The sequence below is a fragment of the Pteropus vampyrus genome, unplaced genomic scaffold, assembly GCF_000151845.1.
Source record: "Pteropus vampyrus isolate Shadow unplaced genomic scaffold, Pvam_2.0 Scaffold9, whole genome shotgun sequence".
Taxonomy (NCBI): domain Eukaryota; kingdom Metazoa; phylum Chordata; class Mammalia; order Chiroptera; family Pteropodidae; genus Pteropus; species Pteropus vampyrus.
In genome coordinates this window covers 12,228,309-12,248,162 of record NW_011888790.1, presented here as the reverse complement: position 1 = coordinate 12,248,162, position 19,854 = coordinate 12,228,309, and the positions used below count along the sequence as shown (strand labels likewise).

Genomic DNA, 19,854 nt, shown 5'->3' with positions numbered 1-19,854 from the left:
ATATATACACTTTTAGATTATTATTGAAATGAAAGGACAGAATTTTTGAAAATTGTCCCATGATACTTAGTCATGGAACCTCAAGAAAGCATGTTGCTAGGACCACTAATGTGTGACAAATGTATGAAATAGTAAAATCAGTAAGATTTGGAAAGAGACAGGCCTGAATTCAATTCCTAGGTCTTGCATTATTAACTCTGTGGAAATCTTTCAATTTCTCTGAGCCTCTACTCACTCTGTAAACATTATACATCCCTCACAGGGTTATATAATATATTTTTAGACTAGATGGGATAATATGGGTAAAACCCTTTAGTATAGTGGTTGATACTACGAATGCATTCTTCTCGTCTTTGTCTTTTATTGTACCAATATATTGAGTATTGAAAATGTTTGGGATACAGTAGGAAGAAAATCAGTTGTTCATATGTGATAGAGGGCCCTTTTTTCCTGTGAGGAATTTATTTGTTGGGTGATGTCTATAAGGTCTTTAAATAATTATATTATAAGTGTAAAATAATTCCAGAGAGTAACTAGCACTTTTGAGCACTGAAAGAATTTATCTACTTCACATATGTGAACAGTTTATCCCAAGAGTTTTTTTTTTTCAACTTCCATCACCAAACGATTAGGCCCAATTATAATTAATTCTTTAATAATGAAACTGATACCCTTTTCGAGCATTTAGACCAGATACTAGATTAGAGTACACTATAAAATATGCTTCTGAGTAATTATGACCTAATTAATTATTTTAGACTGCTTTTTAAAGTTCGATTTACTAATTGGACTTTCTGAAACTGAAATCAGGAAATAGAGCTGTCCAGCCCACCAGAAGTTTCATTCCAATTGGCAGAAAATCAGAGTAAAAGTTGACTTAATTTGTGCTGCTTTGCATGGTTGGGTTTGACAAGTGTGTTTGGGTTTCATAAAATAAGCAAAGGTCATTTCTGGTCTGGCTTTTTGCAACTACAATCCAAATTAATAAGAATGAAATCTAAAATATAGCAGCAGCTCTGGGCATGATATGTACCCCTACCTTTCAGGCTTGCTGCATGAGTCTGTACTTGTGAAAATGAAAGTGTAGAGGCGATACTGCCAAATGATTATACTCAACCCTGAAATATGGAGGTATATAACATATTCTACATCACTTCCTATTTGGTGTGTGTGGTCTTGAACAAATATATTCTCTGAATCTCCATTTGTAGTCCAGGCAGTTTGATTCTAGGAGAGGATGTATGCTATGATAAAAACGGGGAAAGTTAAGTGAACCTTTGAAGTTCAGGACATGGTGCCCATATTCTGACTTCTCCCCTCAGCCTTTCTATACACTACAAGCAAGAAAAACCAATTGGTAATGATGTTTTACCTGGAAACCCAACCAATCTATATTATAATATTCCCTTACAGACTAACTGCTAGAGAGAATTATCTGTGGCCTTGCATAAGTTAATATCTTGCTAGTTATTTGCTTCAAAGTTCATATAAACCCGTTTGGAAAGCTAGGGTTTTTATATAATCTTAGTTTTATAAGAAAATTTTCCTTAAGAGACTCCAAGTAAAGCAGCTTAAATGATAAAATTTAAAAAACAAAACAAAACAAAATCTAGAACCGACTAAAAAATGCTTGTATATCAATATAGCTTCCTAATACTTTTAATATTTAAATGGCATTGAAGTACATAACTTCAAATTCCACAGTTCCATAACTCTATTTTCTGCTTACTACAGGAAGTAGAATTTAAATTCATTTTAAATTTAAGAATTCTTAAGAATTTAAGAATTCACTACTCATAAGGATTGTACTTTTTGTATAAGAAACAGCTCTGAAAGAATGGATAGGTGTGAGTTATATTATTTTAATAACATAAAACAATCCTTCACCAAATCTATACATTATGTTCTTCTTGACATTTCAAAGAGTTTTAAAAAATTTCTGTTCTCTTAAAAAAGAGTGTTTATTTTTATAAGTTGGGGTGAATCTCACTCACAACTTAAGTGTCTTGCTATAGCAGGAAGTTTTCTGTGAATAAATATCTCATCTAAAAGCACATTCTACTGACTGCATTTGAAAAAATATATGAATACTACTAATGTAATGTATATTTCTGATCTATCTTTGAAAGTTTTAAGGTTTTATTTCGATTTCAGATACATATTAATATGGACTCAGTAGCCCTTATTAGTATTTCTTAGGACATTAAAAGGTGATCGAATTGGAAAACACAATTGCTTATTTAGGGTATAAGTTAGTGGATTATTTGAAGAGAATCAGCCAAATGAAGAGCAGCTGTAAATCAACAATTTTAAAAAAGATATAAAATATGCCTCACTCTTCTCCATTACTCTTTTTGAGCATCTTGTATGTACCATTGCATTAGGTGTGTTATAGACATTTCATTTATTTCTCACTAGGCATGGGTTATTATTTCCAATGTATAAATTCAATATTAGACCAAATATGCTCTACAGCATTTAAAGTAAGTAAATGCAATATTGCTCATGGTTCTTGAGCATTGACTCTATTCTCTCTCCCTCCATGATGCATGGCCTAAATGGCAGTAATTTTGGTTTGAGAACTGAAAGATGTGACACTTATTGTTAATGCAAAGTACATAGATTATTAATTTATAATTTTTTAGAAAGATACTGTGCACTTGTATGTAAAAGTGCAGTGTTCAAAAATAATTGAGCTTTATAGATCTGGTTGCATGTTTATTCATAGACAGCTGTGAGTCCCCTCTGGGGCACTGGTGATCAAGGGAAGCTACTATGGGTTACTGTGCCTCTGGTAAAATTTTATATCTGTAGCTAATAAATTGAGAGCATAACTTTTCTGTGTCTTTGTGTGCCTGTGAGTTTATGTGCAAGTGTGTAGTCTGTGCTTTTGCGTGTATGACATACGTGTGGTGGAATCTGCACGTGTGTGTGTGTGTGTGTGTGTGTGTGTGTGATCAGTACAACTTGTGTGTGGGCGATATGTACATACATGTGGGTGTGTATGTGTGTGGTCTTTTTCTTCCAATTCATAATCCAATTCATTTTTGTTGAATATCTCTTTTGCTATCTTGTGAATAATTACTTTGCTCTTTTGTAATTTTTGCAACCCTTTATCTAGAGCACTAAATTATCCTCTCTCCTATTTTTCCATCTTTTTTAATTTTCTGCTTATTACCAATTAAACTGTAGACAATGAAAAGTGTTAGTAATATGCATAACAGCTACAGTATTTTATATCATATAAGACAATATTAATATAGGTACTGATAGGCAATTCATTTTGTAAATGGATGACATAAACTATGGTATCAGTAAATATTAATACAGAACTGTAACTGTATTTTCACTTATGATTTTCTTAACATTTTCTTTTCTCTAGCTTACTTTATTATAATAATTCAGTATATAATATATATGACATACAAAAATGTGTTAATAGATGTTTATGTTATTGGTAAGGCTTTCAGTCAACAGTAGGCTATTAGTAATTAAGTTTTTGGGGAGTCAAAAATTATGTGCAGATTTTCAGTGTTTGTAATCCCCATGTTCAAGGGTAAACTGTATAATAAGTATTTTAAAATATTCTCGATTTTATTTCTCAAGATTGTTTTGTTTTATCTTCTTGCTCTTAGTGACTACTAATTATTTTTATTAGGATATTTGTTTTTCAGTAGCAGAGAGATAGGAAGAAATATAAAATATCAGCTCTCTTTGATAGGTTATCTGCCCACAAGTAGGGCAATAATTGTAAACAAGTCTCAGTCATTAAGCAGAGCAAGAGCACCTCCTCAGATAAACACTCTACTCTTGGGTTTCTTATTGGAATGCATGAAATCCCTGGAATTTCTAGAAGCAATAGAAAATCAGGGATTTTATTAGGATGGGTAAGGGCAGGGCTAAGGGGAAAAAAAGAAAGAGAAACTAAAAGTAAACAATGCCTTAGGAGAATGAATAGTAAATAGCGTTTAAGTGGGGAGTAGTTAGTCCTTTTTAGGAGCACTGATATAAATTAGCATAATCAGTCACAGAGACCAAAAAGAAAACACTCACACTGTCTGTCTCCCTGTCTCCCTGTCTTCCTGTCTGTCTGTCTGTCTCTGTCTCTGTCTCTCTCTCTCTCACACACACACACTCACATGGATATGATGATAAAATTCTTATACCTTCTCACTTCATTTATTACATTATAAAAACATAAAATCTGTTTCTAAAAGCTGTTAGTTAAGGAGTGAACTAAGATCTTGTCTTCTCATAAATAACAGTGAAAATATTTTAGTAATAAGAAAAATAAACTTCCAAATTAATATAATAAAAACATCTAAGATCTGATTTCTAGTCTAATGTAACTCTTTTCCCTCACCTCCACTGTGAGTTCTGAAACACTGAAATATTTATTTTTAAAATAAACTTATTTGCTAAAAGAAACAATATGTTTTATATGAAATATTATGTGATAGATTATGTCATTACATTTTTACTTACATCTTTGGCCTGCCTTCCTTCTCCTTCCCTCCCTTAGTCTTTCAATCTCTCTTTAATTCCCTCCATTCCCTACTTTCTTCATTCCCTTCATTTTTTCCTTCTTTCTTCAAACATTCTTTGAGTATAGTCCTCAGCACTAGTACAGAGTCTGGTACTGTTAAATGACTGAATAGAATTATTTACTGTGTGCTAGGCATTTGTGTTCAAAGTTCTGGATTGCTCTCTGGAGAGGTGGAAGTGAGAAGGGACTAGATTACCCTACTGCTGGCCTGATTTGTTCATATCTAGCTGATAAGATGGATGCTGCAGTACAGATATGTCCTAGATGTTCTGGGAATGTAGAAGAGAAAAAGAAACTAACTCAGCCTAGGAGGTGGTTAAGTCAGAAAAAGTAGAGTCAAATTCTTGAGTCAAAGCTCTGATGTTTGAAAGAACATGGTACTTTCTAGAATGGTGAGTAGAGTGGTTTTGTGTTCGCAAGGTGGGGTGGGGGTGGGTGGAAAGTAGCATCCATGTGGCTTTATCTGTTTTATTTTTTTCTCTATTTACTCTTCCACCTTTTTCGTTTGTTGTTTCCATTATCCAACTGGTACTTCTCATCCCTAAATTATTTCAGAAAATCTAATGCCATTGAGTTTTGGAACCAATAGTAAGTAATGAGACAGAAATATGCTTACTTTCCATTTTCATCTTACTTTATCATTGTGTAATACTGTAAGGTGTTCTTTCTCTCTCTAGGTGTCTGTTATTTTCCTCTCCTTTCCTCCATGTTTATTCATGTATATTAAAGAATAGGCTGTTTTGATTTATATGGGAATATGAGAACAGACTGTACAGACTGGAATGTCTTTAAAGGGCTAGGATGGTGTAGCAGACATCAGGAAATAAAAACTATGTATATATTCTTTATAGTATTCTGGGGCACAGAAGTTTGGTTTCAAAGCATTATTATGCTTCTGCTTTAAGCAACTACTGCATATGTAAACATATCCCTCAAATTGTTTAAGGGCATCAATAGTCGAGTTATCCAGCCTTCTGTCCTCATAAAATACAAATGTAAACTGGTGATAGAAATGAAGCCATTATTACAAATGATGCTAATTTAACAAAGGCCACATTTCGGCACAAGGAAATCCATAATCAATTTCTAGATCTAGAGCCTCAAGGTGGTCTCACAAAGAATAAGATAGATGCAAAGTATAGATACCAGTTTTGTGAGGTTAAATGAAGTACTTTGAGTGAAATCACTATGCAAACTGTAACGTGCTCTGCAAATCCAACCAATGTTACTATCATTTTAGATGACTAAAAGTCAAGCATGTTTAGACAGTAGTTATTATTATTTCAGGCAAGGGACTTAACTTCTCAAAGTCTTAGTTTCCTCATCTGTAAAATGGGGTAGTGATACCTACCTTGCAATGCTGTCAAAATTATAGATAATGTGCAAATTGCAAATGGTAGGCATTCAATAAATGATAGTTATTTTTTAATTATAATAGACATTTCTAACCATCCGCAATTTTATAAAAGTCAAGCAAGATTTTTTAAAAATTGTAGTAAAGAAAAAATAAGTACTTGCAATTCAAGCTAGCTTGGATTTTGGATGTTAAAAAAATAAGAAAACACCTATGACTTTATATTTTAAGTTTTAGTCGGTATGGGGGATTTCAAAGAATAAAGTTTAAACCTTTAAAATATAAGGGTTGTTTTGGAATGTGTGGAAGAATAAAACAAGGAGAAGAAAAAAGTAACAGAAAACACAACTCTTTTATGGCAACAGCTCAGGACAAGTGGGTGATTTTCAGAATGATAATAAGCACTCACTACCCCATAGCTCAGGGCTGCTCTGACTTCGCACGCAGTGGGGAACCTTCTGTGTCCTTCAATATCAAATTGTACATGCAAGTTATTTGTAACAGAACATTGAAAAGTCAATGGAGGCAAACCTGGTAGGCAGCTACTGTCAGAAAACATCTGAATCAATAGGACGCTATTAGAATTGTCTTTCCCAAGCAGAACACATAGCTGTATTAACCAAAAGCATAACAGCACTGTGAAATTCCCTCACTGCAGCAACTTAAAGTAACATAGACCTTGAGAAGCAGGCTTTAGTGTCTTGCTCAAAGGGTAAGACAATAACAACAAATATTATTAAGAATCACACGAATGAGGATCACCTGAGTAGAAGTGATAGATCTGAACAAGAGGCAAGGTCATACATATTTACACTTAAATCTTTACTCATTTCTGTAATGCAAACAACAGATTAATACATTGCTAACAAAAGGATTTTCTTAAACTTATTTTTTAAATTGCCTTTATTCTCTTACTAAGGCTTACACAGAAAGAGATTAAGCAGAAAAAATAACAAGAAAAACATTAAAACAAGGGTTATCTATTGGCTAGAGAAGAACTTCAAATATTTTAACTTGACCTTCATAATCTCAACCTAACCAAACGTGCCATATGCTTAAGTAAATTCATTAGCAACCAAAGTAGAAAAGCAGCATGAAAGTAAGTCATGGAAGATCAAGATGGACGTCTTTTCCTTTGTATGGTTTTTCAGGCAATATTAAATCATATCCACCTGCTAGCTTTCTAGTACTTCTTATTTTCATACTATTATATTTTAATTCATTTTAGGATATCCATCCATTCTACTAAAATGTGAATTACTCCAGGGTAGAGATGGTGTCTTGTCCTGCATATACCACCATGTGTGATATGTAGAGGGCAGTGTGAGATGGCAGAGAGCAATAGCCCTACTACACCTGGAAGTTCTGATCTCAAATTTCAACTCAGCCACTTATTAACAGTGAAAATCACTTAACCTTTCGAATCCTCAGCTTCCTCATCTGTAAAATAGTAATGGAGCTTCTCTATTAGAAGACAGGTAGATATATATGTAGACATGTGTATATATCTTGCATTTAATAAATTCTAGCTACAAAATTATTAGTGAGCACATAAGTATTATCTGTTGAAAATATGGGAATGAATAAATAATTTCCTTGTTTAAGAGTCTTTTGGTAATTCTTAAACCATAATAATTTATAATACATAGATTAGAAGATAAATGGTAGCATTAGAAAAGCTGAAGGTTATAAATTTGCATTCCTGTTTTGAATAAACAATACATTCCCTATTATCCTATTTATTTTTAGAAAAAACAACCATAACTTTGCAATTCTTCTAAAAAAAGTAGTCAATGTATAAAAATATAAGAAAATTAAGTGAAGATTTGCTAATTCGAGTCTGAGCAACTAAGAGACATATTTATGACTCAGAAACCCTAAATTATATTAAACTAATTTATTTTTTCTGCTGCTTGCCTATACAGAGGCATGGGCTGGTTGAGGCTGCTTGACAAAATGAGGTGCAATAGCCTCGCCTGGCCTGGCTTGGCCTTGCTGTGCTATTTCCATAATAGTTGATGCCAGCACAAAAAGAGCATAGCATTTGTGTGATAATTACTAGTGGGGTTATTATCGAAAAGATATTGATTATATTTACATCCAGAATTATGATAAACACCGAAATTTAAAATTTGAAGATATTTCCTTGATCTGAGGTGTCAGATAGAATGGTGGTATAAATGGTTGCAATGGACTGAATATTTGTGTCCCCCACCCTCACCAATTAACATGTTGAAATCCTTTTGGGAGAGGCCTTTGGGAGGTGATTAGGCCACGAGGATGAGATTAGTGCCCTTTTAAAAGGGACCTAGACAGCTCTCTTGCATTCTTCTGCCATGGGAGGATAGAATGAGGAAAAGTCTGTAACCTGGAAGAAGGCTCTCACCAGAACACAGCCATGCTGGCACTCTGATCTTAGGCTTCTAGTCTCCAGAACTGTGAGAAGTAAATTTCTGTTGTTTATAAGCCTCCAGACTATGATAGTTTATTATAACAACCTAAGGCAATGGTACAAATAAAATAATTTCCTTTAGATAGAGGGGACACTTAAATATTTACTTCATGAATTGATGCTTTTATATTAAGGGTATTTAAAAGAAATTAAAAAAGTAGGTAAATAATATTATTTAATCATGTACTCTATATAAGTTACATTACAGGAGAAAAATAAGATAATTTCTAGCCTACTACACCTCACTGACCCAGCTTCTATCACAAGCCTCACAAAGAACTACTGGGAAAACTTGTAGGTATTAAAGAAATTCTGAGATTCTAAGCAGATGATTGGAAGGAAATAACACCTCAAAAGCAGTGCAGGGATGCTGCATTAGGGCCTGTGTTTCCTGTCTCCACCCATAGGACCTAAGTTCTTCACTTCAGGACCTCACACTGACAAAAATCCCTTATGTCATTTGTTTATTTCAGTTAACAATTGTGTTAACCGAATGCAGCAGCAGAGTGAATACAGGAATGGTGTAAGTACTGTGATCCAGTTCCTTTTTTCTTAGATATTTTCTCATACCAGCTGCATTGAGACATTTCGATCAAGAGAAAAGTGGGGTTAGGGAATTTGAAGCCAAAATCACTTTAAAGGAAAGGCAACTCAAGAATATCAAATGGGAAGCAGAACTACCTGAGGAAAAAAGCAGAAGATAGAAAGAGATGAGGCAGTGTGGAAAGCAGCTTTACTTATTTTTTCAAATTTTGGGTTGATTTTCAGGAAAAATGGAAAAACATTTTGCTCCTGTTTCCCTCTTACTTATCCAGTCCCCATTCCCGGTGCCATAAATATTGTGGTTCAGTGCAGACTGTGGGTTTTCACAGGTTTATTTGTGCAACTTCTCTTAGTAATTATCCATCTTATAAAATGAAAGAAAATATCTTAAACAAGTTTTGTTACATAACTCTTTCCTAGATTGGGAACTGCTTGTATTTTCTCCATTATTTCAGCTATCTTGTTTAATGAAAGATTTGGCTTTGCTTTTTGTGAAACATTGATAATTTTTTAAATCTTATAATTGAAAACAATGGTTATATTAATAATTAACCAATTATGCAAACCCATTTGTTCTAGAATTATGTTTATAGGCATAATTCAGATGTATAAAAAAATCTTGTTTTCTAAAATACAATAGCGTTTGTAATGCTCTAAGACATAATTTGGGAGCATTAAGAAAATCACTAAAATTAGAAAAAAATATTTTAAAGTCCAAAAGGAAAGGAAAATCCAAAGCTAAATTCTTCATAGTTCAAATATTACACAACTAATAAAAAATAACTTTCCAGGCGATGTTATAGCAAATTGTGTTAATACTAAATGCAAACATAAAATGGATAAGAAAATACCCTGAGCAACTCACAAAACCACTGCTAACAATTATTTCTTACAAAACATTTCGGACTATTGAAAATTTATATATCACTTTGGGGGTCACTGAGTTAGCAAACCAATGCAGTTTGAGCATTTGTTTAGAGACATTATTCCTCACTCTGAATTCATAAACACAGGCTTTGCCAGAACTCTTAAAAGTAGAAAATAAAAACACTAGCAGGGTTAAGCAATTCATGTTAACCATGAGAACAAGGAACACAAATTGCTAAAATGTACAATGGAACATAGGCTGAACCACATTTTTCATATTTTAGAATAGGAAAGAAAATTGTAGTTTATGTAAGAATTAAATTTTAAGAAGAGAAAAATTGTATTTACCATGAATTATATTTTGCTGATATATGAACAATTACTACTAAAATGAGGATATATTTATTTTTACAGACAGAACACGATTTGACATTAAAAAGGGGAGTAGTGTTAGTAGTGATATTCCACATCAGTATTATATAGGTATTTTTATGGCATTAGCAAAAGAACAACTCAAACGATAAAGCCAAATGAAAATGATGGATATGAAATTTACTAACCAAATAATCAAGGTACTAAAATGAAGAGAAAACTGAAAATATTACTTATCATGGTTGGAAAATAAGAGTAAAATAACCAATTTTTGTTGTTTGAGATTTCCTTCATGAAAAAATTATTTTGTCGTTTTAATTTCAGATATCACATACGAAATTTTATTTATGAGTTTTTTAAGGAGAGCGTATTTTGCCATGTACTGGTATAAAACTGTCCTTTAAAATGGTGCATAAAATGACATGTGTTGAATGTAATTTATTCCTGGAAACTTGCTCAGTTTGTAATTTGATTAAGTTTACTATCTCTGGAGAAAATAACCCCATTTTTGACTCCAACGAAGTAATCTCATGGTAGGGTAGAAGGCCTTATAAATACCCTTCGCATCACAATGCATACTGATTCAGCTTACTTATGGGGACTGAAGACTGTCAAAATGTCTCAAGTTTTACTTTTGACATCTCTGAAAGGGAGTCATGCTATTGACTTTGTCTTATTTCAGTATTTGCTTTAAGGAGGAAGAGGCCTTCCAGGAGAGAGCTCATGGTACACTCCTTCCAGAGCATGCCTACACCCTATTGTATCAAAACCAAGTTTCATCTTGCATTCAGGATTTCTAACCATCCTCCACTTTCCTTTTTCCTCACACTTTCTTTCTTCTTTGTTCCTCACAGACTTGTATATGTTTTATAATTTTAAAATAATGCCCTTTAATATTGCATAGGAGTTATCTTTAATGGCAAATATAACAACAAAATTACTATTTGCAGACACCATTTATTAACTTCTGTAATAAATACTTAATAAACATGTTCAGTTGACCCTTGAACAATGCTGGGGTTAGGGGCACTAACCCTCCACAGCGGAAAATTCACATATAAATTTTGACTCCCCTAAAACTTAACTATAGTTGTCCCTTAGTATCCACAGGGGACTAGTTCTAGGACCATCCACAGATAGCAAAATCTACAGATGCTCCAGTCTCTTATATAAAATGGCATAGAACAATGCATACAGTTAGCCCTCCATATCCATGGTTTCCCAACGGCATATTAAAAATACTGCGTTTTACTTGCAGTTGGTTTAATTCCTGGATATGAAACCTGGGAATATGAAGGGCTGACTGTATGTATATGTATTAAAAAGAGCCATGTATAAGTGGATTCATGCAGTTCAAACCTATGTTGTTCAAGGGTCAACTGTATTGGAATTCTCATATTAAACCTTTATGTAGGATTTACTATCTTCATTTTATAGATGAGGATAACTTGAGGCAAAGAGGTTAAATTGTCTTCCTGAGGTCATACAGCCAGTAAGTGGCAGAAATAGGACTTGAACACAGCTCCTTCATACCCTGCCAACAATCTTAATTATAAAAACGAATAATGCAATTCAAAATAATGCTCTGGTGGAGACAAATGCGTAAATAAATTGAATGTTAGAGCAGATGAAAAAGTATTAATTATTCAGAGAGCTGAACCATTTGTTTTAAAATCTTATTAATTTTAGACTTTACATGATATCTTTAAAACAATATTCCTGATTTTAAGGCATTTCCACTTCATCTCTTCTGTAATTATACGAGTTATAGTTCAGAATAATGAAAGCTAATAAAATTTTCAAAATGAAATAAAAACTAATATTAACGAGAGCATCCAAATCAAAGATTGTTTCTAGAAGTAACGGACTGAATTTTATCAAATAATTAAAATAACTAACTTTAATATAGTACCTACTATGAACAAGATACTGTTATATAAACAAAATCACTATTTTAAATTCATTTGATTATTACAATCACTCAACGAAGAAATTAAAACATATAGAATTCTACTAAATTGCCCTACATCCTGTGGCTCTAATAAAGTAGTGGAGCTGGGATTTGAACACACAGAGCGTGTTTCCAAAGCCAGAACTACGCTATGATAAAATACAGAAGGCTCCTTTTTAGTGTTCTAGAAAATACCTAAGTCATGAAATATGAGTTAGCTTTAGCTCTATTATAAATGCTAATGATTGTGGGAAACCCATCTACCCAATGTCCTACAGAAAGTGACAAAACTCTCAGTCATTTGGTGAATAACAACACAAAGTGATTCTGACCATGATGAATCAGATGGATATCTTAAAAAGACAGTCTATTACTGTAAGTCAAAGTAATACTACTCTCTTTATAAAGCAAATATTCCAACATTTGTAATTACTCTAAATATAAGCTACTTGATGAAGAGGCTGTACTTGGTTCACTCCTATATCTCCAACACCTGGGGCAATGTAAACAGTAGGTACTCAGTAGAAACTGTTGAATAAAGAATGAAGAATATTACATAAATTTCCAAAGTTGTACCAAATATAAGTCCAGTTAATGCAGTAAGCATAGAAATCTAAGAAGCACGTACTGTGAACATCCATTTTACTGTCATTTACAAACAAAATATAGTTCTTTCCCTTTAGGTGACCTTTTATACTTATGGCAATCATCCATTTCAAATTTGGTTCTACTTTTTCTCTCTGAAGATAGCTGTCTTTAATAAATAAATTCTCCTACCATGGTTTAATTTTAGCATATGAACAACAAATACACACGATACAGTCTAATGTTTATTGATAGAGGTAAAGAAAAGAAATATCATATGTACATCACATGTATTTTACATAGAAAAATGACATTTTAAAAAGTTATATATTCAGTGTTTCTACCTCCTCTCACCATCATTCATATAGGGAAATAAAGTATGTCTTGCCTTTACCGGTTGTGATATGTTTAGGTAAGAATGTTAACTTTGAAAGGGGTAATCAGACAGACCTGAATGCAAATGATGGATCTGCTGCTTACTAATTAGGCTAACTTTATAAAACTTTTAGTTCTCATTTTCATCATTTATAAAACTGTAATAACATAAGAAGAGTTCTTTTGATAAATAAAATTTAATCCTATGATCAGTAGAGAATCTGACAGAGCTAAGGGCCCAGTAAATTTTCCCCTTTCCTTTTTCTAATTTCCTTTTATATAAGAACTCTCTTAGGCCTATGTGTGAGAAAGCTGATCAGGATTGAGGGTGAATTATAAATTCAAGGAAAAGGGAATATTTTTCTGAATGACTATTATTGTCTAAAACAGAAACCAATCAACCACTTTGGTTTCACCAGCAACACACTGTTGCAAATGATATATTAAATTTCCAAAACAGTAAAAGCAAATTTTCTCACAAAAAGTTTTTTTTATCATAATATAATGTAAGGTTTAATATAATAATTCAATAGACAAAATTTATAATTAAACATCACTGCAGTGATCCCTGTATAGCCAATTTGATCTCAGAGAGTCTTGGGAAATAGACTGGGGAGATTTTTTTTATTATTATTATTCAGATTAAAAAAACAGAATCGAAGAGGCACTTGCTTAACTGTTCCCATTGGCAGATTGTATGTATGTATTATGTATTATTATTATCCAGTAGTTTTATAGCTGTGTAACCTTGGATGTCATGACCTTCTCCTATGCTCTGGAGTGCTATACTATGAGAGGGAGAGCTGGATGAAGCCGAGACACAGATTCCCTTTCCTCTATATGTTCATAATTCTTTCCACTATAAACATCATTCTAATGAGCTATATCAAAATAAAGTTTTGGGCAGGTAGAGACTAGGCAGAATTATTTATATAAAATTTCATTAGCCTTTTGGTTGAAAGAAGTTTAAATTTTGAGAGGAGGCTTTTTTTATTTAAGCATTTTTTATATAAGCACTTTCAGTTAATATGGCAGATAGAAAAAATATTGAGTGGTTAATTATTAAGCCAGAATTTTTCTTGATTCTGCCACTAGGTATTCAGAGCTTGGATAAATGACTTATCTGGCCCTCTATAAATAAGGACAGTAGAGGAGGGAATGTCTATAAAATGAGAATATATTAGACTAGACAAATTTTTTCCTAGCTCTATGCCACTATTATACACATGACTATACTTTTTGATTACGAGGACTTATTACTTTAAATAGAGAATGGCTTGACTAAATTAAACTTCTGAGGGGCATTTGCAAATAACATTTATTCTCTAATGAATCACAAAATGCTTTTCTAGTTAAAATCTGCTTTCTATTAGGATCTTTCTTACTGAATACTTCTTGTTCTATTTGGTGTGCCAGGAAAGCAAGATTGTTAATAATAGTCGTGCTTTGAGTGAGAACATCAACTCCCCATAGTATTTAAAGAGATTTAGCAAATCTAGGATAATATGAATAGTTTAAAGGAAGTATGCCTGAGCTTATGAATGTATTTTTTTAATGCATTCTCTTTGTTATTATTATTATCTAGTGTATTCAGAATTTATAGAGAGGTGACCCATGGAGTTCTTGAAAGTACCACCGAGTGTTCAGCAACTGAGAAAAAATATTTTAAAATATAATTTCCAATGCTTCTTTTTCTTATTTTCTTACTTTCTTTATTTTCTTTAATTTTTCTAAGCACAAAAACTTTGTGTGAAATACAAGTTTTTCAATGTGCTCTAAAGATCTCAGTAATATTTTAATCAATTCATCATTCTTAAACTATGGGCTTTGAGAAAAAAATTATAGGAGGTTTGTATGGTTTTCCTATGCTAAAAATCTTTCATTTATAGGATTTGATTCAAGTACAAATTGTCAAAACTCATTTATTATTCATGGGCTTACAACATAGGCACATACTCTATAGATGATAAAGACAAGACAAATAATCACTGTATTATTTAATGTCTTCAGTTTATATCATACTTTATTCCATGTACTGACACCTCTAACTCATAAACTCTTTGGAGGTTAAGACATATATTAAAACACTTATGTTTTGACAATATAATTTTAATTCAGAGTATTTCTCTTCATAAACATTTTATAAAATTTTTAAGGAATAAATCACACTTTTTTATTATTACTGAATCAAATCATTTTTTCTTTACAGTTATTTGTGAGTGATTTAGCATGCTGTTTTAAAATAAAAGTTAGAGCTTGAAAGGAAAAACTGCCCCAAATCACAAATGTACTAAGAAAAGGCATGATTTCTTTCTTAAAAATATGTATACTATTTTCTCTAGATTTATTCCAAATGAACAGAACTCATTACTTGAGTCAGTTCCCTCCAAAGTATGCCATAATAATTCCTTTTTCAATACAATTATGAAAATTACAGTTCAAATTAAACAACTTATATGTCACACCTCAATAGTAGACCAAATAATTATAGATAAATCAGATCAGAAAAACAGCCACAGATGGCTTTTCACAGTGAAATTATAAGATGACTAAGATATTGTGAGAAGGTAGAGTAGATATCATCTGGCTCTTTTACAAAGAGCTTAAAACAAATATGTATGGTTCTATCTTTAAAATCGTCAACCTTTATACAATGGGTAATGTACAGAATTATGTTTAAAAATTGAATTATATACATGAAAACAAAACTTTAAGAGAGCCTAGTCTTCTTATAAGACAATTGCTAGGTGTTGAAAAATGTTTGTCTTGGCTGAACGACTTAACTCTCTCTGGTCAGTAAGATGTTGAAAAAAAGTCTCAAAAATTGCTTATTTATTTCATATCTTGCAATTTATTCAAATTGGCAGGTTTTTTTACATGTTAAATTCTGATTCTTTAATCTTTCTTATACCCAGAACTATGTAAATCTATTCATAACATGCTTTGTCACCTCAAAATAGCATTTTATATATTTGCAGTTTATTTTTTTAATGAAGGGACTATTCTTGAAAATTTTGGATTTTATAAATCTCTGATTTAAAAAAATTTAAAGTGTATAGCTATCTGTAACTACAGCAAAAGTGAGGTAAAGTGCTTTGTGTAAAGTGAAGCTGCACTTGAATGATATTCAGACAAGTAAAAGAAACATCATTCTCTTCCTGCTCCTCCCATGCTTCAAAAATAAAATAGATTTCAGATAAGTTACATTTATATCATCATAACCTAGATTAATTATATTTAATCATTTAAATTAAGATTTCATTTATGCATTAAAGTTCTTTGAAATCTAGAAAATTTATTAGGTAAGTAATTTGTATATATTTTAGAAAAATTATGAATTTTTTTATCACACATTCTTTCAATTAATCGTATGTCTATCATTCTATCAATTCACTACATTTTACCTTAATGTTTTTGTTTTAAATTTTAGAGAAGTGTATTTGAAAATTCATTTCAAAACAACCATGGCAATAGAAGTGTTATAACATAGGCCATCAATGTGGACTTGACTTTTCTACCTTTCCTTTTTTGATATTCACATATTCAAAATTTACAATGTTTACATCTAGGAAATCATTGTAATGTTACTAATTCTACTATAAAAATGGTATCAAGAATGCATTTAATTTTATTTAATAAAAACATATTTGGAAAAAAGTTATTACTATCAAATAATAGTTATATAAGGAAAGACATTTCATACTTCAGTTGTGAGAAGATTGAAATGTACTATGTGATGAAGCTATAGATTTTATGCCTGCAGAGTATTGCCTTTTTTTATAATTCTAATTTAATGCTTATGAACATACCAAGCATATTTATTCTGTTTAAAAATTTGTTCAAAATGAATAAATTTTGTATCACATATAGAAAATATGAGGCACTCTGATTAAATTTTAGTTATTTTTTATCTTCTTAAGAATTTAAAATGTTATGATGCTAAACAAAAGATATGATGAAATCAACATAAACATTTTCTGCTACATAGATGCATCACAAGGATTACCCTGGCCTCTTAACTAAGAGGATTATAGGATAAATGATTTTCCGTTTACTCCCATAAATTGAAATTGAGTTGTAGAAGGCTCTACTTGCTTACTATGTTAATTTCTTATTTCTGAATATAGAAATATCTATAATCTGTAAAAGAAATCAAGCTCCTCTAATTGTATAGAAGCTACAGTATAATATCGTGTTATTAAAGTACTTACTGTTCTGTTAGAAATTCTGGGGTATTTTGGTCTCTGATTTCTTTCTTTTAGATTCTTTATTTTTCTAAAGCAAAAACAATATGTATAGTGGTTAGGTGACTATACGTAGTTCAGAATCATTTCAGATGGTCATAAATATAACTCATTATTTCTATTTAACATTTCTACTTAAAAATCTTGCAATGCATACATCCACATACAATTTAATACCATATATCTAATATAATATTAGATAGGTATTTTAAAGTTGGTTTGAAGAGCTAGAGATCAAGATGCTATGAATAGTTTATATACTTATTTTCTAAAAAGTTAATTATGCTTTTTACATCACAGTCTTTCAGTTTGAAAATTGAAATGATACAAATCTAGGGAGACATTGTTAGAGAATATTACATTATTATATTAAAGGAGAATCTAATATAATTATTAGTCAGTTAAATGCCTAGTGCTATATTGAGTATCAATATAATTATTATAAATCAACCCTATACATATCATGTTACTTCTGGATTTTACATTTTCACTAAAGTTAGGAGTACTTCAATATATTACACATATTTGCCTATTTTCAGAGCCAAATCAATGTCCAGATGTAACTTAATACTATTTAGCATATATAAATAGATCTAGATCTAGATATTGATAGGTAGTAGCCCATTAGGGGTAAGGAGAAAAATAATCTTACATCATTGCAGAAGAAAGTATAACTTTTAGTTTAGAGAGTAAGAAAATTAAGTCCTTCCCAAGAATCAATATCAAATTCCTTTAATATGATAAAGCTGTTAAGAATTTCTGATTTGGTTTGACAAGTTAACATTTCAGAAATGAAAAATTTCGTAGTGCTAGAGACAAGTACCTTTCTATATATGTTCTTGTCATTTTTACTCTTCAAGATATTTAGGTAGAATAAAAACCAAGAAACAATGGAACATTGAAAAATAATTTCCTAATAGGCATGCAAACCTGTTTTAAGAGTTCTAACAATGTCTACCTTCAACAGAACTATAAATATACCATAATGCCAGCAGCTCTGGAGACTGGCTCACATATGTACTCAGCAGAAAAGATCTGAAGTGACAGCTATAGTTCCAAAACTGCATTTACTGCATCTGTTCAATGGTTAAGCCTCCAAGGTCTGCTTTCATTTTAATTCCTGCTTGGATCTCAACTGTTTTCTAGTAAAACCTATTAGAAAGAACAATGTAAAAATGCACTCAGATTTGCCTGGCTGCCTTTTAAAATACAACTTTGAGCCACAATCAATTTTAGATAAGACTTCTATACATAGTTTCCATGTACTGACACTTTTCTTATTAAAGCAAAAACTACAGGAAAATTCTACAGAAGTATGTTAAAGTAACAGAGTAATACAGAGCTCTTTACCAGAAATATGAAAAAAAAAAAAAAAAACTACTAGGGAAAATGAAAGCTTTCTACTAAAAAACTGAAAGAACACTTGACATACTATATATTGTACATTATTACTTACCAAGGGGCAGGCTTCCCTAAGGGATGCAGTGAAAGGATTAAACAGTTTTTGTGACTTATGAGCCATCTGCAGGGATTTGATTTCATTTTGGTTTTGCATGCATATCTATCACAAGGATGAATGGGCTAGCCTGTTCTACTGTAGGGGACAAACAATTATATATTTCATCTATGTGCTGAATATGGATGTAGATAGTATTTTTCTGGTAGCTAATTTCTGGCTCTTGCACATATAAACATCTCTATTTTAGAGGAAAAAGTGAAAATAGCACAGGATGATTTGGCATCTTCCGTCATCTGTCTGACTTTTCAGTAATGTCATGGGTATCAGTAGGTCTGACTCACTCGGTATCCTGGTGTTGAGACTTGGCACTTTTATGTGTTTATACAATTCTTAGAAAAAATAACATGAAGTAGGTTATTATATATGTATATATATGTATGTATGTATGTATGTATGTATATATATAGGTAGGTTTATATATTTTTCACAAAATATTTTATTCATTTATAGAATAAAGCTGATGACTCTTTTATGTTCTTTTTATCCAGTTTTAGAAGCAGGCCTAAAATGAAAAAAAAATTATCTGAGATTTAGGGATTACTACTGCTCAACAGGGGCTAGAAATCAAACTAAAAACTTGTAGCCCTAATCATAATTCTATTTAGTCAATTAAGCAAAACACTACATGCTTCAGACATTATGAATACTATAAATCCTTGACTTTTCTTATCACTTTTTTGGGTGGTGGGAGTGGCAGAGAAACTATTTGTATTCATTTTAATGTTGGACATTTAAAAATGTACAGCTGTGTATTTTTAAAGGGGATTCACTTTTAAGAATGACAAGTAATTAATATTTAAATCCAAACTTTGTTTTAAATATTTCAAGTATTTCATTTTGATGGAAATCTATTGATTTTAATTGAGTTCCCTTAATACTACACTGAGATAAATACATATTTAGGGTTGGATTTAAAGCGTGCACTGTGACTCCTTCCAACATGGCCCCTCGTAAACACTATTTCTTCAGCCCCAGGTAGACTGAAATGGCAAAAGAATCCCCATCTCAAATTTGAAATTTCAGAATTGCAAAATGTTGATAAACTC

The 19,854-nt window shown here is 31.7% G+C and overlaps 1 protein-coding gene across 4 annotated transcripts in view; it reads right to left on the bottom strand.

Moving 5' to 3' along the window:
- SYT1 (synaptotagmin 1) overlaps nucleotides 1–19,854 on the bottom strand; it is a 509,772-nt gene that overhangs the window by 318,444 nt on the left and 171,474 nt on the right. The window contains exons 1-2 of one of the 4 annotated variants that reach the window (XM_011374697.1): nucleotides 18,746–18,913; nucleotides 17,257–17,320 (exon numbers count right to left, since the gene is read on the bottom strand). The exons of 1 other annotated variant lie outside the window; for it this stretch is intronic. The gene's annotated coding sequence lies outside the window, so the exon portion shown is untranslated. Of the gene's footprint in view, nucleotides 1–17,256; nucleotides 17,321–18,745; nucleotides 18,914–19,854 lie in introns of those variants that run through there. 2 more of the 4 variants (XM_011374713.2, XM_011374705.2) reach the window with 2 other exon arrangements.